Source organism: Musca autumnalis, unplaced genomic scaffold (genome assembly GCF_047663935.1).
Source record: "Musca autumnalis isolate F117 unplaced genomic scaffold, ASM4766393v1 scaffold_3, whole genome shotgun sequence".
Classification (NCBI taxonomy): Eukaryota; Metazoa; Arthropoda; class Insecta; order Diptera; family Muscidae; genus Musca; species Musca autumnalis.
Window position 1 is genome coordinate 193,590,436 of NW_027411866.1, and position 23,594 is coordinate 193,614,029.

The window sequence follows — 23,594 nt, forward strand, 5'->3', positions numbered from 1 at the left end:
TCAAGCGCATAGTAGAGAGCATACGACCGCTGCTTTAGCTATGACATTAAGGTTCTACTTGGAGATGTTAATTCAAACCTCCAAAAAGAGAAAATTGAAAGTTTATTGGAACTTGTAGCAAATTTTAAAGTTTATAAATGAATTAGATTTTTTGTACCATTCCAGAGCAAAGTATGCCATCCCAGACCCGAAACGACTAAAACCTGACACTAAAAATTGTATTTTCGTTTCATTAGCATTTGTATGCCCTCAGCCAGCGTTAATGCTAATAAAATAATGGTTTTAGATCCCAATAATGGTTGAACGAAATCCGCTTTAAACAATTTGGTGCCAATTTAAACTCTTAAACGGATTAACCGATTTGCACATCGTAATATCTTGTCCAAACTTAGACTAAAGTCAACTAAAGTTCATAGGTGGACCTAATCGGTCCAGTCCTTCAGATAACTGAACCACAAAAGTGGACAAAATTTCAAATTTGTTTGAAAAAGTGCAGTAGAAGTAACTGTTTTGGATCGTTTTGAATTTAATTGTAGCAGGTTGTCCTCGAGTTGTCTTTTACTTACTTACTTAGCTGGCCCATTACAGAACATTTGTTCCATAAGCTGAACTAAGAAAAGATCTCCAACTATCTCTGTTTACTGCTTCGCTTTCTGGAATACCCCCCGCCATCTAAGCTTAGGCCTGCCAATTATGTGTGCACCGCCATGTGGCACGTATTTATACGCCTTTTTAGCGGGTTCATCATCGCACATTCTTATAATATGGCCTAGACAACGCAATCGTTGCATTTCGATACGATTATCTATACTGATGTCGTTGTATAGCAGATACAGCTCGTGGTTCATACGACGTCGATATTCACCGTCAACGTAGATTGGTCCATAGATCTTTTTAAGAATTTTTCTCTCAAACACACCAAACACTGCCTTGTCTGCTTGCGCAAGTACCCAGGCTTCTGAACCATACATCAGCACGGGTAGTATCAGTGTTTTGTAAAGCGTTGTTTTTGTTTGACGAGATGTGGCTTCATTCTTAAACTGATTACTCAGCCCGAAGTAGCATCTGATGGCCAACACTATTCTTCTTCATATTTCACAACTGATGTTGTTTGTTGGTTGTGTTTACGGCGGTGCCGAGGTAGACGAAGTCCCTCGCAACCTCAAAATTATAGGAACCAACGTCAACAGTTGGCCCGATCTCTATGGATGCATTGCGCGACGACACCATTAACTTTGTCTTCTCGCCGTTTACCGCCAGACCCACTTCAGCAGATTCCCTTTCGACCTTTCAAAGGTATCGGTTACTTCATTTACCGATGGACCTATAATGTCAATGTCATCGGCATAAGCAAGTAACATATGGCTGTTTGTATATAATGCGCCACTTCTTTTCACTTTCGCATCTCGTATAACCTTTTCCAGCAGAATGTTGAAAAGATCACACGAGATGCCATCACCTTGTCTGAAACCTTTTTTGGTACCAAACTCTTCGGAGAGGTTCTTTCCTATTTTAACTGACGATCGAGTATCAGTTAATGTCATTCCACAAAGCCGGATGAGCTTTGCAGGGATACCAAATTCAGACATGGCTTGGAATACCTTTGAACGTAGGGGACTGTCGAAGGCTGCTTTGTAATCAACAAAAAGGCGTTAAGTGTCGATATGCATCTCTTGGGTCTTCTCCAGGATTTGCCGCAGGGTAAATATCTGATCAATGGTGGATTTGCCAGGTCCAAGGCAGCATATGTATGGCCCAATTATTTAATTGACCATAGGCCTTAGTCGTTCGCACATTATCTCTTACACTATCTTGTAGGCAATAGGGAGAAGACTTATGCCCCTATAGTTAGAGCATACAGTCTTATCTCCTTTCTTGTGGATAGAGCACAGGATACTCAGGTTCCAATCGTCGGGTACTCGTTCTTCATGCCAGATGGAGCTAACTAGCTGATGCATACACCTTATCAGCGTGTCGCCTCCGGTTTTGAACAGCTCGGCTGGTAAGCCATCGGCTCCTGCTGCCTTATTATTCTTCAGCCGATTTATTGCTGTCCTTACCTCATCTTGGCTGGGCGGTATACATTCAATACCATCTTCTGGGATTAGAATTTTGGTATCTTCGCCGTCTTCGCTACTATCAGATACCAACAGTTTGGAGAAATGTTCTTCCCATATCCTGAGCACACTTTCTGTATCAGTTACCAAATTACCTTGCTGGTGTCTACAGGAGGATGTGACTGTACCAAAGCCATCAATTTGATGTTTCACTCTTTGGTAGAAGTTTCGGACTTCATTCTGGCTCCTGTACATCTCGATTTTTTCACACTCCCGTCTTTCCATTTCTCTCTTTTTCCTGCGGACGTTTCTCCTCTCTCCTTTTCTCCTGATACCTCTCTTGTGCGCTACGCGTTGCTACTGATTGTAGAGTAGCCCTATATGCCACATTTTTCTCTTCGGTAGCAGCAGGACACTGCTGGTCATACCATGGATTGGTGGAGGTCTCTGGTATCCATGTATGGATTTTGCGACTGTTTGCATGGAGTGGGCAATATTTTGCCATTGTGCTGATATATGTTATCGCGACGAGGAGTGCTTTCATTAAGCAATTGGGCTAATTGAGTGGAATATGCTGCGGTTATCTGCTGCGTTTGCAGCTTACCGATGTCCAACTTCCGTGTTGTATCTGTTCGTGCTTTATTTGCAACGTTTAGACGAGTACGTACCTTTGCTGCAACAAGGTAGTGGTCCAAATCTATATTTGCTCCTCGGAACGATCGTACATCATCCAACACGCTAGATGAATGTCTTCCATCTATTACAACATGTTCAATTATGAATATCGAGATGTTTAAATCTGGTGCTGCTAACTACCATGTTTTTGCAGCTGCAAAGTCTATCAGCCTCATACCATTGTCAGATGTTTCACTGTGGAGACTGAATTTCCCGACTGTTGGGCCAAAGATATTCTCCTTTCCAATTTTGGCATTAAAATCGCCTAGAATAATTTTAACGTCATGGGTAGGGCAGTATAATACAGTGCATCACCTTTAGGTGTTGTTGTCACGCCTTTCCCAATCCATCGTATTTCCTGTATGACAGTAATCTCAGCCTTGTACTTTTCAAGTACTTGAGATGAAAGAGGGACCAAGATAAATCCTGGGCTTTGCCATGTTAAAGCCGGTCAGGACCATTGATTGGTATCGTTCATCCCCTACGTCACCCATATCTTTTACTACAGTATAATTTTTTCGACGGTAAGTAGAAACACTGTCGGTACCAACTAAAATGAATGTTCCGGGTCAATCCAGTATCGAAGAAACAGCCGCCGTGGGACCTCAGTCACGTTTGGCGACGGTGCTCTGACTGATTCGAAGAGGTACGCAACTTATTTCAGTTTGTCGAAGGCTGAAGACACGAGAACAACGTCGCATCAGCTCTCTCCCTGCCGAGGACGAACCAGCTCAATTTACAATGAAGATGTTGCGAATAAATCATCCAAAGCGTTGGGCCCTGATGGAATCTTCATGGTAATGCTGAAACAGCTGGATATGCCGGGAGTAGGGTAACTCATTAAAGTAGCCAAACATCGATACCGAAGTCTGGAAAATGGACAGGCTGGTCCCGCTATTGAACCCATGCTAGGATGCCAGCAAATGTGAATCGTACATACCGACTTCGCTTATGTTGCCCTTGAGTCTTTAGTCCTCCCCAGCGTCAGAAATAGCTATCCAGTTGTCGATCAGCATGGGTTCCTCTGTAAGCAGCACAGCACGACCACACATATTAGTCGAGGACTCAACCAGAGCAGGCCGTGTGATAGATGAGTGATGGCGGCACTTGACTTATCAAAAGCGATTAATACTGTCAACCAAGCTGTTTGTGGACATCGAACAGACTATCCTCCATTAAAGTTTCAAACGTTTGCTAATTAATTACACGTTTTGACGCCTGTAGAGTGAAACAGTGAGTACCCAAAGGTGGGGTGCTATCTACGGAACTGTTTAACCTTTACCTCTCCTGTATTCGACCCCCTCCAGACGGCATTGATATCGTAAGGTATGCAGATGATTGTACGATCATGGCGTCAGGTACCTTCCGGGATGTCATTTGTGTAAGGCTGAACTCCTATTTCACTTATCGTACCACCATTTTCAGCGCGAGGGACATGCAAATATCCACCACTAAATCTACGGTCACTCTGTTTACCACATGGACGGCAGAGGTGAGAACTAAGATGAAATCTGATCTTGTATATGGTGTGTAGGACCACCCCTCCCAGGCATGTCAGTAGGGATCGTCATGACCTAGAAGGAGAGGTCCAACATTACAAGAGAGAATATTTGGATCAATAAGCCTATCAAGCAGGTTTAAATAACATTCACAAGGATGCAGCACAGATGCCATAAAAACTATCGTGTGAATGCGGTCTTCGGAGAACATTCCCATCTATCTCAGCTGAGGATCTTTAACTGCCACGACGAAAACGAGAGTAATTTTGGCACAACTACGCTCAATATGGTGCAACCGTCTAAATTCCTGTAGGGCAAGGATCGATGACACCGTGCAAAACATGTGCCCAGTATGCAACACAGGTCCGCACAACACACTGCACCTTTCAAATACCCTGCCAAACCTACCCAACTAACTCTGGTAGATTTGTGATTACACCCCATTGAAGGAACCACATTACTAGAACTGGTCAGGTCCTGATAAAGCAGACAAACGAACATACAACATATCGAATAACGTTACAACAACAGCAACTAAAATCAGGGTTTTTTTTTTTGAAATGTTTAGCTAAGGAAGTCCTTGTGAAACAATATAATTTTTTGTGTGGGCAAGTTCATGCTTATTGCCATAATGACCCGAAAGCTTTAGAAAGTGCTATGGTGACCAACAAAATACCTATCGAAAGAATTGACTCCCAAAACTGACATCAGTTCCATGATGGACTATATCGGCATATTCCTTTAGGTACCTCCTCCACATAAGTTGAACACTTTAACGGTTGAATCCAGTTTAAGGGCACTTCTTAAACCATAATCGACATAAGTCGACTTTAAAACCTTTGAACGCCACCCCTTTTTTTAATTAAGCCAATTGGCAAAAATTCGAGAGATTCAAGAGCCGGGTTGGTAAACAAGCACAAAAGAAACAAATGACTAGAACAGCTGAAGGAAGAGCTGTATCATAAACACGGGTACTGCGAAACTGTGGCTAACAGCTAACTAAATCGCTTTCCAACGCTGGTAGGAGCATCGGCGACAACAAGCAGTTTATGAAGTATGCGGAAAGTTATAGGACGAGGAGAATAGTCTTGCGTCGCATTAGGACTCTTCCAGCCGAAAATGAACCGTCACAGTTCTCCAGAGATATAATTACAAAAGCCTTTCGGAAAGCAACGTCATGCAAAGCTTTTGGTCCAGACAGGATAATGTTGTAAACCTGTCGTTAGCCACACACACATAGACGATTGTACGGGAACGGTATCAGATCCAATTATTCACGATATATGCGGTACGTAGTTAGTTTCTTCCACTCAAGCAGCCTGACAATATGAGCTGAAAAATCCACATTCATACTTTTTACCATATGGATTGCGGAGATGGGGGAAATCCTTAAGTATATTCGTACAGATTTTCAAAGATTTTAGGATTCAGATTCGAGAGTCTATTTAGATCAACCCAGCATGCAACAACTATCTGCGATAAACTAATGAGTAGGAACAAGGTTCTCAAGTAGCTCTTCCGGCTAGCTACACTTTGGGTGCAAATAAGGAAACATTGTGGTCTGTTCTAGGAATGTGGCTGCTTGGATGGGATGTAACCACAGATCTACTGGAGTTAGTTGAGTAGGTTTCGCAGGGTAGTTGAAAATGTGTAGTGTGTCGTGCGGACCTATGCCACATGCTAGGCACATGTTTTGCGATGTCACGGTCTAATCGATCCTTGTCCTATAGGAATTCAGACGTCTGCACCATCCCGAGCGTAGTTGAGTCAAAACAACTCTGGTGGTGTAGTGGCGGCTGACGCAGTTCAGTAGTAGAATTCTTTAACTCATTTTTTGAGTTACCGACAAAAATCGGTAAAATTAAAATGCTTATAATTTCGGTAATTAACGAGAAATTTCGGTATGTTAACAACGAAAATAAAGCTGTCGCTAAGTCCTACCGATACCAACAATGTTGTCAACTTTTATTTACAATTTTCATTCATAATTTGGCGTTTTAATTTTAGCGATTATTGTCGGTAACTCAAAATATGAGTTACAGAATACCACCACAGGTGCGACAGATGGTGGATGTTCTCCGAGGACTGCATTCACACTATAGTTGCATCTGCGATTCCATCCGTGTGAATGCTATTTAAATTTTAAACCTACTTGATAGGCCAGTTTACCTAGGGGTTCTCTCTTGTAAAGTTTGACTTCTCTTTCTAGATCATGAAGATCCCTCTGCCATTTGGTGATTAGGATGACTCTCACTGGAAAAATCGTTGTCTCCTCATGAGAGTGGTTGCAGTTCTCAGGACGGCAAGTTTGAATATTTTTCCGTGGCGTTGAACTTATATTCGCAGATCATACTGGCGCCGCATAGCTTACCACAGACCGACTTATCACGTTTTATGCGGTCAACAAGGTTTCTTTATCTGCACCCCATGTGCTGCCGGCTAGGGACTTGAGCACCTTATTCCTACATCTCAGCTTGTGACTTGCGCGGATGACATGATCATGCTGTCGATCGAATGTAACCATCGATCATGTCAATCAACTCTGTTCTCACCTATGCCGTCCATGGCCGTGGATTTAGTGGTGGATATTTGCATATTCCTCGCGTAGAAAAAGGTGGTAAGATCAGTCAAATAGGAGTTCAGCCTTTCACTTATGACATCAGGGAAGGTACCTGACGCTAAGATCGTACAATCATTTACAATATACGTTACGAACTCAATGTCGTTTGAAGTTGCGGAATACAGGAGAAGTGGACGTTCCGGAGATATCACCCCACTTTGGGGAACTTCTTGTTTCACTTTACGGTGCTTGGACTTCTTGTTCCTGAATTCTACGTACGACTGGCTTCCACACATAAATTTGATTATCCAACGTTTGAAACTTGGCCGGAGGGCAGTCTGTTCGATGTCCTCAACCAGCGTGGAGTGCTTGGCAGTATCAAAGGCCTTTGCTAAGTCAAGAGTCACCATCGCTGTTCTATCACACGGCTTGCTCTGGTTGAGTCCTCGACTAAAATGTGTGAAGATTGCGTGCAATGCTGATGATCGGCAACTGTATAGCCATGTCTGACGCTGTGGAGGACAAAAATCTCAAGGATCTTTTCAACGGGCGACAAAACTGAAATCGGTCTGTACGATTCACCTTTGCTGACATCCTTGCCTGACTTCAGTACCGGGGCCACCCTGTCCATTTTCCACACTAAGGGAGCGATGTGGGTGAGTGGCATCAGGTTGATACCTTTAGAGAAATACTCGACTACCAGCGAATTTAACTGTTTCAGCATTACCATGAAGATTCCATCGAGGCCGAAGGCTTTGGATGTCTTAGTGTTCCTGATGACATTTCCAACATCATCCATTGTTGTTGTTGTAGCAGCATAGACACCTACATAGAAACATAGGTTTGATGCTGGATTTGCAGCCGCTGACCGAAATACGAGTACTATGATTTCGGGTCAATACGGTACCAAAGAACCCGTTGTTGTTGTAACAGTGTTTTATTATTATGTTTGTATGTTCGTTCTCATGTTCAATCTGGCTCTGGGTCTATCTCCAGTTCCACTACTTCGATGGGATGTAACCACAGATCCACTGGAGTTAGATGAGTAGGTTTGGCGGGGCAGTTACTTACTTACTTAGGTGGCCCATTACAGAACATTTGTTCTATAGGCCGAACTAAGAAAAGATCTCCAATTCTCTCTATTTGTTGCTTCGCTTTCTGGAATACCACGCATTTTCATCCCATCATCCACTTGTTTGCGCCATCTATTCCTTGGCCTGCCAATTCTGCGTGCACCGCCAAGCGGTCCGTGTTTATACACCTTTTTAGCGGGGTCATCATCGCTCATTCTTATGATATGGCCTAGCCAACGCAATCGCTGCATCTCGATACGTTTAACAATATTGATGTCGTTGTACAGCAGATACAGTTCGTGGTTCATCCGACGTCGATATTCACCGTCAACGCAGATTGGTCCGTAGATCTTTCGAAGAATTTTTCTCTCAAACACACCAAGCACTGCCATGTCTGCTTGCGCAAGTACCCAGGCTTCGGAGCCATACATCAGCACGGGTAGTATCAGTGTTTTGTAGAGCGTTATTTTTGTTTGACGAGATGTGGCTTTGTTTTTAAACTGCTTACTTAATCCAAAGTAGCATCTGTTGGCCAATACAATTCTTCTTTTTATTTCACAACTGATGTCGTTTGTTGTGTTGACGGAGGTGCCGAGGTAGACGAAGTCTTTTACTACCTCAATATTATAGGAACCAACTTCCACAGTCGGTCCGAGCTCAATGGACGCATTGCGCGTCGACACCATCAACTTGGTCTTCTCACCGTTTACCGCCAGACCCACTTTAGCAGATTCTCCTTCGACCTTTATAAAGGTATCAGTTACTTATTTTACTGATCGACCCATGATGTCTATATCATCAGCATAAGCAAGTAACATGTGACTATTGGTGTAGATTGTGCCACTTCTTTCGACGTTTGCCTCTCGTATAACCTTTTCTAGCAGGATGTTGAAGAGGTCACACGAAAGGCTGTCTCCTTGTCTGAAACCTCTTTTGGTACCAAACTCTTCGGAGAGGTTCTTTCCTATTTTAACTGAGGACCTCGTGTCAGTTAAAGTCATTTTACAAAGCCGGATGAGCTTTGCGGGAATACCAAATTCAGACATGGCTTGGAATACCTTTGAACGCAGCGGGCTGTCGAAGGCTGCTTTATAATCGACAAAAAGGTGGCAGGTGTCGATCTGCATCTCTTGGGTCTTCTCCAGGATTTGCCGCAGGGTAAATATCTGGTCAATGGTGGACTTGCCAGGTCTAAAGCCGCATTGGTATGGTCCAATTATCTCGTTGACCATAGGCTTTAGTCGTTCGCACAATATCCCTGACACAATCTTGTAGGCAATAGGGAGTAGACTTATGCCCCTATAGTTAGAGCATACAGTCTTATCTCCCTTCTTGTGGACGGGGCACAGGATACTCAGGTTCCAATCGTCGGGTACTCGTTCTTCCTGCCAGATGGTGCTAACTAGCTGATGAATACACCTTATCAGCGTGTCGCCTCCGGTTTTTAACAGCTCGGCTGGTAAGCCATCGGCTCCTGCTGCCTTATTATTCTTCAGCCGATTTATTGCTGTCTTTACCTTATCTTGGCTGGGCGGTATACATTCAATACCATCTTCTGGGATTGGGACTGTGGTATCTTCGTCGTCTTCGCTGCTATTGGATACCAACAGTTTTGAGAAATGTTCTTTCCATATCCTGAGTACACTATCTGTATCAGTTACCAAATTACCTTGTTGGTCTCTACAGGAGGATCTGCCTGTACCAAAACCATCATGATGCTTGACTCTTTGGTAGAATTTTCATTCTGGCTCCTGAACATCTCGATTTTTTCACTTTCCCGCTTTTCCATCTCTCTCTTTTTCCTGCGGAAAAGACGTTTCTCCTCTCTCCTTTTCTCCCGATTTGTAAAGTAGCCCTATATGCCGCATTTTTCTCTTCGGTGGCAGCACGACACTCCTGATCATACCATGGATTCCTTGGTGGAGGCCTCTGGTATCCAAGTATGGATTTTGCGGTTGTTTGCATGGAGTGGGCAATGCTTTGCCATTGCGCTGATATGTTATCGGGATGAGGATTGCTTTGATTAAGCAATTGTGATAGTTGAGTGGAATATGCTGTGCAGTAGAATAGGTGCTTAGTATCGTGGGGGCCCATGCCGCATACTGGGCAGATGTCTTGCACGGTGGGATCGATTCCCGCCCAATAGTAATTTAGGCGACTGCAATATCCCAAGCGCAATTGAGCCAAAACTACCCTGGATTATCGTGGTAGCTGACGCTCTTCAACTGCGATAGATGGGGGATGTACTTCGATGACTGCATTCACACAATTATTGCTTATGGCCTTGGCAACTGTGTCCGTGTGAATGCTGTTCAAACCTGCCTGATATGCCTGTTGATCTAGAGGTTCTCTCCTATATTGTTGGACCGTCGTCTCTAGAACATGAATATCCTTCCTGATATGCCTGAATGTGTCGGGCCTAGCCAGCAGATGGTGATTGGGATGGCTCTCACGGTAACACCCGAGCAAGTACTGCAACGATAGCATCACATTATATTGCCGTACTGGAAGAATCTTTGCCTCCTCATGTAGATGGTCCACTGTAGATTTGAGGAGGCTGTTTTCAGGGCGGCGTTTTGACAAATTTTAATCTTATCCCACTGCATGTCAAATAAATGCGGGGACCAAACTGGCGCCGCATAGCTTACCACAGACCGACCTATCGCTTTATACGTGGTCAACAAGGTTTCTTTATCTGCACCCCAAGTGCTGCCGGCTAGGGACTTGAGAACCTTGTTCCTACATTTCTGTTTATCGCAGATAGTTGCGGCATGCGCGGACGACGTGAAAGTGGTGTCCAATGTGACCCCTAGAATTTTGGGGCAGTTTGTGGTCGGAATTCTGCTACCATCGACCATGACATTAAACTTTCTTCTACACTGTGCCGTCCATGTGGTGAACGGAGTGGCCGTCGATTTAGTTGCGGATATCTGATAATCGGATCGGATAAATAGGAGTTCAGTCTCTCACAGATGTCATCCGGGTAGGTACCTGACGCGAGGATCGTACAATCATCCGCATACGTTACGATCTCAATGCCGTCTGGAGGGGGCGGAATACAGGAAAGGTAGAGGTTAAACAGTTCCGGAGATATCACCCCTCCTTGGGGAACTCCCTGTTTCACTCTACGGGGCTTGGATTTCTTGTTCCTGAATTCCACATACGACTGGCCGGAGGGTTGTCTTCTCGATTTCCTGGAGTGCTTGACAGTATCAAAGGCTTTTGATAAGTCGAGTACCACCATCACTGTTCTATCACACGGCCGATCCTGGTTGAGTTCTCGACAAATATGTGTGGAGAAGGCGTGCAGCGCTATTGTCGTGCTGTGCTGCTTACGGAATTCATGCTGATGATCGGCAACTTGATAGCTATTTCTAATGTTGGGGAGAACTAAGGCCTCAAGGGTCTTCGCCACAGGTTACAAAAGCGAAATCGGCCTGTACGATTCACCTTTGCTGACATCCTTGTCTGGCATCAGTAGCGGGACCACCCTGCCCATTTTCCAGACTTCGGGAACAATAAGGGTGGCTAGCGACAGGTTGAGAACTTTAGTGAGATACTCCACTCCCGGCTCATCCAGCTGTTTCAACATTACAGTGGAAATTCCGTCAGGGCCCAACGCTTTGGATGATTTAGCGTTCCTGATGGCATTCGCAACATCATCCATTGTAAACTGTGGTGGTTCATCCTCGGCAGGAAGAGATCTAATGCGACGTAACACTCTTCTCTTCGCCCTGTCACTCTCGGGGTGCTTGACAAACAGTCGATTGAAGTAACTTGCACACCTCTTCGGGCCAGTCAACGTAACGTCGCCAAACGTAACTGAGGTGAGGTGAGAGTGACTTAACCGTTGTTCACAATTTACTTGTACCGGCTCCAATGTTGCAACTCTTCAGATGATTTAACCACTTGTTCCGATTATGTTCGCCGACCAGCCTGTTAACTTCCAGTGTCAGCTCCCTGACTCTCGGGTCGTCGGGGTTGGTTCGACGAAGCTCATCACGCTCATTTGCTAAACCCGTCGCCTCTGCTGGGAAATTTGGTCTTATTTCGGGTATTCGACCAGCAGGTATATGGCGAGCGGCTGCAGCATTGACGATGTCTCGGAACGTCATTTCTGCTACCCAAACATCAGAAGGATTGGGCAAGTCTGATTGACGAATGTGCGACGTTCAGAGGTGATGAAGTCGGGTGGTCTGCTGATGGAGACAATAATGGGAGATGGTCTGATCCAAAGGAAATGGCGGGTTGCCAGGTGACGTCATTTGTCAGACCAGGTGACACTATGGTTATGTCTGGCGAACTGTGACACGTTCCTCTAATTCTGGTAGGGGCGTCCTCATTGACGGACCAAAACGTAGAGCTATCAATCTGCTCAGCCAGCGCATTAAAGTACCCTAGGACCAGACGATTATGACCTTCCAAAAGCGGGCTAATGTCAGGCTTATAATCTGAGATACAGCTATTTCTCGGCGGGATGTATATGTTCAGCAACCCTATCTCGGCAGTTCCACACCTGACTGCTACCCCCATACATTCCATCTACGGGTCGTTAGTGGCAGGCTCAAGTGAGATAGGTCTATATTGAACAGACTGGTGCAAAAGGAAAGCTAATCCCCCACCTCCACATCTGGTGCGATCCTTCCTTATTACGTTGTAACCATCGCAACGTACTGAGCTGTGATCGTTCAGCATGGTTTCCTGCACCGCCGCGACCTTGATCTTCTTCCGATTCATAAATTTCAAAATTTCATCGATCTTACCTCGGAGCCCATTGCAATTAAATTGCAAAAAGGATGCATTTTCTGGGATTGGAACAACAACGGCTGGTGTTAAATGCTGCGCGTGCGGCTGCTGTTGGGGGGACTGCCGCGGAGTTTCGTAATCTGACGACGAAGGAGTTTTGTAGTCTGACGACGACTCACGGGGGCTGTGTTCACGCAGCATGCAGCAACATAGTCCCTATCGTAGTTCCTCGCGTGGACAAGTCCAGAGCAACCCCTAAAATACACCCACTCCTGACATCTATTGCATCTCACCGAACATTGGATATTGGTGAAGATGCGGATGTGACAAACCGAGCACAAACATTTTGGCCCTGGGTTTTCCTCCACCCCGACACGGACCAAAAGAATCTGGAGCAGACATTCCGAGATATGCTGCTCCCAGCACAGAAAAACGAAACAAATACAAACACATGTACACTGAGGTGGCAGCCGCTGGCCGGAACGATGATGTTGTGTGGTTCCGGGTCAATCCGGTACAGAGAACCCGCTGCCGTAGGATTGCTTGATATATGGTACAGCGTAAAGTAATTCCACTCCATTTGGTACAATCAACCTTCTTCAGTGGTGCGCTGAAGGTTTTCTCTCCACTTGTTTGCGGAAATATCTGCAGTATGATATCCAATGCTAAAATGTACAAAATATCTCTATGTTGTGTGTGGGGCTATGCCAAAACGTGTGAACCGAAAATAAATCAGTACGGCCATGGTTGTATGCGTCTTTTAAATACAACCAAATATTCTCAGATTTCAATTAAATTTCATTAAAGTTTTTCTTACCTACCCATAAAGAAGTTTAAGAAAACCTGTACCTAGTGGGTTAATTTAATTTACAAAATGACAACAAATTACAAAATTAAAGCATACTTTTAGGCCCAGTACGTAAAATGAAACCCATACTGTACAAACATTCAACATCCATTCGTCTACCAAACAAATTCAGCAGTTTGGAAAAGATTAAATGCGATTCCGAAATAATTGAAAATGAAATTGAAAGCCAATGGAAACGAAATGCACATTCCGTCGTGTAGACACAATCTCATCATCATCATCAACTGCAGCAAAAGAAGGAGAATTTAACTCAGGCATTGAGCCATTCATTCAAGCAAAAACAAAACCAATTTGAGTGAGGATAATGGTGGTCTCCTCTTTACTACTTTCTAGCCTTTCCCCAAGATGTGTTTTTTATTGTAGGAAAAGCAAAGGCCAAACTATTTATTGAAAAAACGACCATTCCACCATAAGGAAAAAAACAAAAAGAAATGTTTTGGCCAGGCCTTTCATGTCCCATGAATGAGGTTCGTTGGTTGGCCGTTGTTGTTGGTTCAATGGTCCATTAGTTAGCTGGAAGCTGCATTAAATTTGTAGTAACAATAACTAACAACAAAAACCAAACAAATAAGCTCTAGTTTGCAAACAAAAGCCCGATTTTTTGTTCGTCTGGGTCGTTTACTTTCATTCGCCAGCCAGCCAGCAATGCTGCTGATGATGGGCGGTTTGCAAGAAAAAAAAAAGATTTAATTAAACACAAGTTGAACAACACACAAAAGATTTCAAACAATTTATTGTACTCTGATATTGTTTACAAATAAATGCGATTATTTGCTAAAAACGGAGCTGTGATGTTGTTATTGTTGTTGTTGTTGTCGTTCCACAATAAACAATTTGCGAGCCAAAACACAATAAGCAGCACACGAAAAAGTGTAACTTTTTTTGGTAGCCAATTATTTGCCATCATCGATTGAAAGAAAATAAAGTAAAAGTGAGACCAATATGAGAATAAATGATGGTAATTTTGGTAACGACAACAAGCCCTTGCAGATAATTGAGAGAAAGAGCAAAACAAAAATAGTCTGGTAACTTTTACTTTCAATTGTCATTGTGAATTAGTTGTAATTGCAGGTGATAAGTAGATTTTAATTGAATCCTTAGCTGTGTTCCAGAACTAAAAAGTTTTTACAATTTTTACGACTTTTACACATTTTACTCGAAAAAGCGTTCCCGTACACAAAAAAGTTGTAAAATGTTCACTTCTCTTTAAACAAAAATGGCGCTGAATGACGCTCTGTTTAAAAACTTTTTACACGATAAATTTGGGCGAGTAAAAAAATAGTAACATGGTTGCCGGCGTCTGATTGGCTGATACGCCGCCTTTGACATTTGTTCCAGTTTTTTTGACGTATTTTCCATTTTTCCGTTCCCGAACTATTTCAAAAAACTTGTGTGTGAGAACAAATTTTTTGCAGTTCTCTCTTTTACGAGTTTTACCATTAAAAAGTACGGGAACGAAGCTCTTATTTTGCGATGTTATTTTTCAATTTACGAAATAACAAGGTGAGCAAAGGGTTTGTAGTAAAAGTACACTGAGTACATATTTGATATTGAGCACAGATTTGATGTTGAAAATACGGAGACAAAATAAATGCTTAGTGAAAAAACACACAACGACTAGGAGTAAATCAGTACTTTGACCCAATATACTATGGGCCCAATGGCAGGTTTCTGCGGCAAAAGGTCTATTTTTCAAGTCATATATTTGAATAAAGTAGTAACGGGATTAATAAGAACAAGTAATAAAGTATCAGTCGGCTTTGCCGACAGAGATCTACCCTCAGCCTATGTCAGAATTTTGTGGAGCTTTTCGGACATTTGAACTTACCGACAAAAATGATGATTAGGATTAAAGTTTAAAAGTGTTGCGGAGGAGCTACTTGAAGGAATGGACCGACATAGTCCATTATAGAAGTGGATCTTATTTAGGTAGTCATATCTTCTCGATAGACATCACGCCCACTAATCATTTCAGTGGGTCATTGTATAAATTTTGGACCAGTATGCCAGGAAGCATGGACTTGTCCACGGAAAACATAATATAGTTCTAAACAGGACCACAACGAACACCATCGGTATACATTTACCAACGATCTTCGAACAGAGCCTTAACTTCACTTAGGCGCAAACGTTGAAATTTTGTGGGAGAGGTACCCCTAAAATAGGACCTATATGGGCTATTTTAGAAATTAAACTAAATTTGGAAAATATTAGGAGATCCAAAGTTTGGACCAAATTTGTTGATCAGTTGGCTGGAGATTATATATGGTGCAATAGGGTTTTTTAATCCCTTTCGGGCTGTCTTCTAAAGAAGTATGGACTTGCCTCTGGAAAAACGTTTACCGTCATGATTGAGGCAGCAAATTCAATTTGCTTCAACAAAAATCAAAGTGATTCGAGAGCAGGTCTTAAAGTGAACTTGTCTGAAATTGGAAGGAGTGGACAAATATAGTCCATATTGAAGCCTGGTAAATATATTAGGATGTCTAATGTATGGAACAAATCGGTCATTCCCTTCCCTTTTCGAACATTTTTGAAATTTTGTGGGGGAGGGGCCTGAAGGAGTGGACCGATATGGCTTATCTTCGAACTTAAACTAAGTGTGCACAAAATATTATAATAGTTCCACAAACATCCCAAAAGGGACAAGGGAGTCTTCTCTCATATCAATGAGTCCACCCCGATTCATATTAGCTCAATGATATGGGACCTACTGTTTATCGCCGAGTCCGAACGGCGTGTCTTAAGACACCACTTGTAGAGAAGTTTTACATGGCTGAAACACTCAGGAAATGGGGCCGGGGAATCGAACCCACGACCTTCTGCGTACAAGGCGGGTGTGCATACCATTGTATTACGGTGGCACCCAAAAAAAAAATATTACAAAGGCCAAATTTTGGACCAAATCGGCAAATCCGTTCGAGAGTTATCTTGCGCTCCAACCACTACACACGGTGTCACAGGGGGTTTTTTTGCACCTTTTAGGCTATTTTCTAAGGAAGTACGGACTTGTCCCAGATGAAGCTTGTACTGTCGTATGGGGGGCAGTGAATAAAAGTTATTACAGCAAAAATCAAAGCGATTCGAGATCAGCTTCTAAACTGAACTTTTCCGAAATTTTGTGTGGGAAGTACCCGAAGGAATGGACCGATTAAGCCAATATTATAAGTTTATTTAAGTCTGGTAGAAATTTTACGATGTGCAAGTATGGGCCAAATCATTTACTGCTTTCAAGAATTATCGTGCACACATATTTTCCGAACATTTTCGAACTTTTGTGGGGGAGGTAACGGAAGGAGTGGGCCGATATAAACCATCTTCGAACTTAAACTAAGTTTGGAAAAAAATATTAAGAAAGCCAAATATGGGACCGAATTGGTTGATCCGTTCGATGGTTATCGTGCGCTCCAGCCAGACAGACGGACATGGCTAAATCAACTCCAAATTGTCTGAAACGGATTTCGTTCAAACATATTTGGAGTCTAAAACCATTATTTCGATGAGCACATTTTGCCCTTATGAAAGTGTATAACCCACCTTAGCATAAATGCTGAGGGTATAAAAACATTTCAACCTGACAACGCTTCATGATCACATAGCGGGCTGTCAAAGATATTTCATCTAACATTGTAAAATTGTATCATATTCAATCAAAAGGAGAACAAAATTGTTTCGCTCGACAATTAAACGCCGTAATCTTAACTAACGCGTTTTTTAAATGGAAAATACGTGGAAAGGTATGCTAATTAAGATTGTAATTAAGAATTAAAAAATTTTAGATGTGATAAAGATTTGTTGGCGGGTGACGTAGGGGATGAATGATACCAAGCAACGGTCTTGACCGGCTTTAACATGGCAAAGCCAAGGATTTATCTTGGTCCCTCTTTCATCTCAAGTGGACACTGACCTCCCCGTGGTGTCACCTGGGGAACTACCTTTAACACCCGTTAAAGGTAGTGAGCTAACATGTGCCGCGCGTTCACCCAAAAGACCGTTAAAAACTTGGGTTCGGGCGTCGGGTTAGTAACCCTCCCCTAGAAAAAACATCATACTATGAAAAAACGAAAGAAAAGAAAAACAAACCCCTCTAAAGTTGACGAACCCCGCAAACGTTTTAAGGACCATGATCTGCGAATCTGCACCTGGAATGTTCGCACTCTTTATAGAGAAGGTGCAGTCTTCGCATTGGCAGACGTACTTGAAAAGTACAAGGCCGATATTACTGCCATACAGGAAATACGATGGATTGGGAAAGGCGTCACAACAACACCTAAAGGTGACGCACTGTATTATAGCTGCCATGACGTAAAGCATGAGTTTGGTTGCGGATTCGTAGTAAGTCGGAGACTAAAACATCTGGTATCCAGCTTCACCCCAGTGAATGAAAGACTTGCTGCAATTCGAATAAAAGCTAAATTCTTCAACATCAGCTTTATTTGCGCTCATGCTCCCACTGAAGAAAAGGACGAACAGACCAAATATATATTTTACGAGCGCTTAGTAGAAACATATGACCGTTGCCCTGTCCATGACATTAAAATCATTCTAGGCGATTTTAATGCCAAAATTGGAAAGGAGAATATCTTTGGCCCAACAGTCGGGAAATTCAGTCTCCACAGTGAAACATCTGACAATGGTATGAGGCTGATAGACTTTGCAGCTGCAAAAAACATGGTAGTTAGCAGTACCAGATTTAATCATCTCGATATTCATAAGGGCACCTGGCTGTCTCCAGATCAAAGAACAAGTAATCAAAGTGATCATGTTGTGATAGATGGAAGACATTCATCCAGCGTGTTGGATCGTTCCGAGGCGCAAACATTGATTCGGACCACTACCTTGATGCAGCAAAGGTACGTACCCGTCTAAACGTTGCAAATAAAGCACGAACAGACACAACGCGAAGTTGGACATCGATAGGCTGCAAACACAACAGATAGCCACAGCATATTCCACTCAACTAGCACAATTGCTTAACTCGAGCACTCCTTGTCCCGTTAATATAACAACACAATGGCAACATATTGCCCACTCAATGCAAACAGCCGCAAAATACATACTTGGATTCCAGAGACCTCCACAAAGGAATTCATGGTATGACCAGGAGTGTCGTGCTGCTACCGAAGAGAAAAATGCGGCATATAGCGCTACTTTACAATCAGTAGCAACGCGTAGCGCACGAGAGAGATATCGGGAGAAAAGGAGAGAAGAGAAACGTCTTTTCCGCAAGAAAAAGAGAGAAATGGAAAAGCGGGAGTGTGAAAAAATCGAGATGTACAGGAGCCAGAATGAAGTCCGAAAATTCTACCAAAGAGTGAAACATCAAACAGATGGCTTTGGTACAGGCACATCCTCCTGTAGAGACCAGCAAGGTAATTTGGTAACTGATACAGATAGTGTACTCAGGGTATGGAAAGAAAATTTTTCAAACCTGTTGGTATCCAGCGAAGACGACGAAGATACCACAGACCCAATCCCAGAAGAAGGTATTGAATGTATACCGCCCAGCCAAGATGAGGTAAAGACAGCAATAAATCGGCTGAAAAATAATAAGGCAGCAGGAGCCGATGGCTTACCAGCCGAGCTGTTCAAAACCGGAGGCGACACGCTGATAAGGTGTATTCATCAGCTAGTTAGCACCATCTGGCAGGAAGAACGAGTACCCGACGATTGGAAACTGAGGGAGATAAGACTGTATGCTCTAACTATAGGGGCATAAGTCTACTCCCTATTGCCTACAAGATCGTGTCAGGGATATTGTGCGAACGACTAAAGCCAATGGTCAACGAGATAATTGGACCATACCAATGCGGCTTTAGACCTGGCAAGTCCACCATTGACCAGATAATTACCCTGCGGCAAATCCTGGAGAAGACCCAAGAGATGCAGATCGACACCTACCACCTTTTTGTCGATTATAAAGCAGCCTTCGACAGCCCGCTGCGTTCAAAGGTATTCCAAGCAATGTCTGAATTTGGTATCCCCGCAAAGCTCATTCGGCTTTGTAAAATGACTCTAACTGACACAAGATCTTCAGTTAAAATAGGAAAGAACCTCTCCGAAGAGTTTTGTACCAAAAGAGGTTTCAGGCAAGGAGACAGCCTTTCGTGTGATCTCTTTAACATCCTGCTGGAAAAGGTTATACGAGAGGCAAACGTCAAAAGAAGTGGCACAATCTACACCAATAGTCACATGTTACTTGCTTGTGCTGATGATATAGACATCATAGGCCGATCAGTAAAAGAAGTAACTGATACCTTTATGAAGGTCGAAGGAGAATCTGCTAAAGTGGGTCTGGCGGTAAACGGTGAGAAGACCAAGTTGATGGTGTCGACGCGCAATGCGTCCATTGAGATCGGACCGACTGTGGAAGTTGGTTCCTATAATATTGAGGTAGTAAAAGACTTCGTCTACCTCGGCACCTCCGTAAACACAACAAACGACATCAGTTGTGAAATAAAAAGAAGAATCGTATTGGCAAACAGATGCTACTTTGGTTTAAGTAAGCAGTTTAAAAACAAAGCCACATCTCGTCAAACAAAAATAACGCTCTACAAAACACTGATACTACCCGTGCTGATGTATGGCTCCGAAGCCTGGGTACTTGCGCAAGCAGACATGGCAGTGCTTGGTGTGTTTGAGAGAAAATTTCTTCGAAAGATCTATGGACCAATCTGCGTTGACGGTGAATATCGACGTCGCATGAACCACGAGCTGTATCTGCTGTACAACGACATCAATATTGTTAAACGTATCGAGATGCAGTGATTGCGTTGGCTAGGCCATATCATAAGAATGAGCGATGATGACCCCGCTAAAAAGGTGTATAAACACGGACCGCTTGGCGGTGCACGCAGAATTGGCAGGCCAAGGAATAGATGGCACAAACAAGTGGATGATGAGATGAAAAGGCGCGGTATTCCAGAAAGCGAAGCAACAAATAGAGAGAATTGGAGATCTTTTCTTAGTTCGGCCTATAGAACAAATGATCTGTAATGGGCCAGCTAAGTAAGTAAAGAAATAGTGTATAGGGGAAGTACCCCGCCTCTTTCGTAATTCAACAAATTATGTAGCCTATTTTCACCGGGGGCCATCCCTGTGCATTCCATAACAATTTCATGAAAATCAGTTCAGTCGTTTTTGTAGAAAATTTTCTTTAATTTGCATAAAAACCTAAGTTGGGTTATGACGAACATTTCAATAAAAGAATTATTCAAATTGGTCCAGCCGTTTTCAACTGATCCTATTACCAACCAACGACATTTGATTTTTATTCTGTATACACACATAGATATATATGTGGTAGGAGGTAATAGTGAGTACTACATGTGTATAAAAATTAATCCCCGATTAGCCACGGAAACTTATAGAACCCTATTTGATATTTTCAACTATTGGGCTGGCTGGTATATGACACAAGTCGCCAAAATTGATAGTTATCTTAATCGAGTTATATCAAGCATTGATATCTTTAATGTTCAAGACCTCTAAATTTAGTAAGTGGCACTAGAAACTCCTACTAAATTTAAAAACTTTATCCTTATATTTCGGGGAGTATTGATTTCCCCAAAGCAAACAAAATATATAATATTGTCAAGATCGCAACGATTACCCACTATTAAGCTTTCGACACGATCCGGCATTTTACCAACAATTTTACTTTGTCACCGTAGATTTTTTGAGGTATTAGATCATTACGCCAGGGATCATGAGTGACGTAGTTGATGAAAGATAACAAAAAGCGGTCATGACCAGATTTCAAATGAAAAAGTCCAGGACTTATCTTGGCCCCCTTTCTTGGTGTTATCTGGGAACTGCCTTTAATACACGCTGCATGTAGTGAGTCAACATGTGCCACGCGTCCTGCCATAAGAACGTTAAAAGCTTGGGTTGGATGTCGGATTTGTGACGCACACCTATAAAAAACAAAGAAAAAAATAAAAACAACCTCCACTAAAGTTGATAACTCCCGCAAATGTCTTAATCTGCACATTGAATGTTCGGAGAGAGTTAACATGTGCCGTGCGTCCACCCATAAGAACGTTAAAAACTTGGGTTAAACATCGGATTTGTGACCCAGACCTATAAAAAACAATGAAAAATAAAAACAAACCCCACTAAAGTTGATGACTCCCGCAAATGTCTTAATCTTCATAGCAAAACTGAAGTTTACGCACTGGCAGATGGACTTGGAAAGTACAAGGCCGATATTACTGCCATACACGAATTACGATGGATTGGGAAATGTGTCACAACAATATATATATATATATATATATATATATATATATAGCTATAGGTGACACGCCATGATATAAATTTAGTTAGAATTTCGCCTCGGTGCACAGTGGTCGAAATCACTGATCTAGCGGCGCGAAATTAATAACTTAGAAACGAATGGAGATATCTTTCTGAAATTTTGCACAAACTCAGTCTGTGTCCGTGGGTAATAATGGACTAAATACGAGCAACATCAGCTAATATTTTGGTATAGCCCCCATATAACAGTACCTCCTGCTATTCGGTATTTTGAGGATTTAAGCCACCCTTTCCTTCCAAATTAGTTGTAATTTGGTACTTAGGGTTTCTAGTGATCACTAAACATTCCACCAAAAATTGTGGACATAGGTTCACGTTTGGGTATAGGCCTCTTTTAAAGTACCTCCCGATTTTCAGTATTTTGGGGGCTTAAAGCTACATTTTCCGGCCAAATTAGGTGTAATTTGGTATTTGCGGTTCCCAGTCGACAAAAACATTCTCCACCAAAAATTGTGGACGTAGGTCTACGTTTTGATATTGTCGCCATCTAACGGTATCTCCCAATATTGGGTATTGTTAGGATTTTGTCTAGATTTTCAAATAAATAAGCTGAATTTTGGCATAGGATTTTCTCGTTGGTTATACATATTCTCCACCAAAAATTGTGAACATAGGTCTACATTTTCATATGGGGGCTGTAACTGTACCGACAGATTTTGGGTATTTTTAAGATTTAAGCCAGTTTTTAAGGCCATTTATCAGCAAGACTTGCAGCTATTTGCAGCTAAATTGTGGCTATTCGGAATCTAGGAAGTGCAAATTAATTAGTAAAAAATTGGACTGGACCTTAGAGAACCTTTGTAGTTACGCTCCATTTAACAAAATTATATTGCACTAAAAACACAAAAAAAAAATAATTTTTGAAAATTTATTGCTATATAACTATGTAACTTCAAGCCCCAAACATTTTTTTAATTTAACTTACACCCTCCCCTATCAGTAAAAATAAACTTTGTTTAGTTTTATTACGAATTTATTTAACAATTAAACAAATATGAAATCAGGTTTTTAGCAGCAATTTTGTTAAAATCTGATGTATCAAAATTTCTTGCACTTGACAGTGAATAACTCAGTGAATATTTACAACAGCAAAAAGTAAGAACAATATTTTAGTCAGCAGAGTGTCTGTAATCGATAAAATGGAAAACATTTCGCAATTTTATACTTTGATTTTTTTAGTTTCGCGCCGCTAGATCAATGGTTTCGACCAGTGGGCGGTGGATGCTACAATTCGAAAACAAATTAATTTTCAGCGTCAGTTTTATTTGTGCCGACGTCCCAATAGAATGCAAGGTCGAGCAGACCAAAGATATATTTTACGAGTGTTTAAAAAATATATGAGCGGTGTCTTCCTTATGACAATAAAATTATTCTAGGCGACTTTAATGCCAAAATTGAAAAGGAGGTTGTGTTTGGTCCAAAAGTCGGGAAAAATCAGTATCCATAATGAAACATCTGACAACGGAATGAGGCTGATGGACATCGCAGTGCAAAGAAATACTATCTGGACATTCATAAATGCACTTGGCTGTCACCAGACCAAAACAAGAAACTAAATTGATCACGCTGTGATCACATTCATCGAGCATGTTGGATGTACGATCGCTCCAAGGAACAAACATCGTTTCGGATAACTGCTTTGTTGCAGCAAAGGTACATACCCGAATAAACGTAGCGAATAAAGTACGAACGGACACAACACGGAAATTGGACATCAGAAAGTTGCTATCACAACATGTAGCCACTGCATATTCCACTGACCCAATTGCATTTTTAAAGCACTCCGCGTTCCGATAA

General features: G+C 42.3%; 1 protein-coding gene across 3 annotated transcripts in view; it reads right to left on the minus strand.

Moving 5' to 3' along the window:
• The window catches only part of LOC141398640 (uncharacterized), a 308,082-nt gene that overhangs the window by 176,373 nt on the left and 108,115 nt on the right, over positions 1 to 23,594 (minus strand). The window lies entirely within an intron of this gene.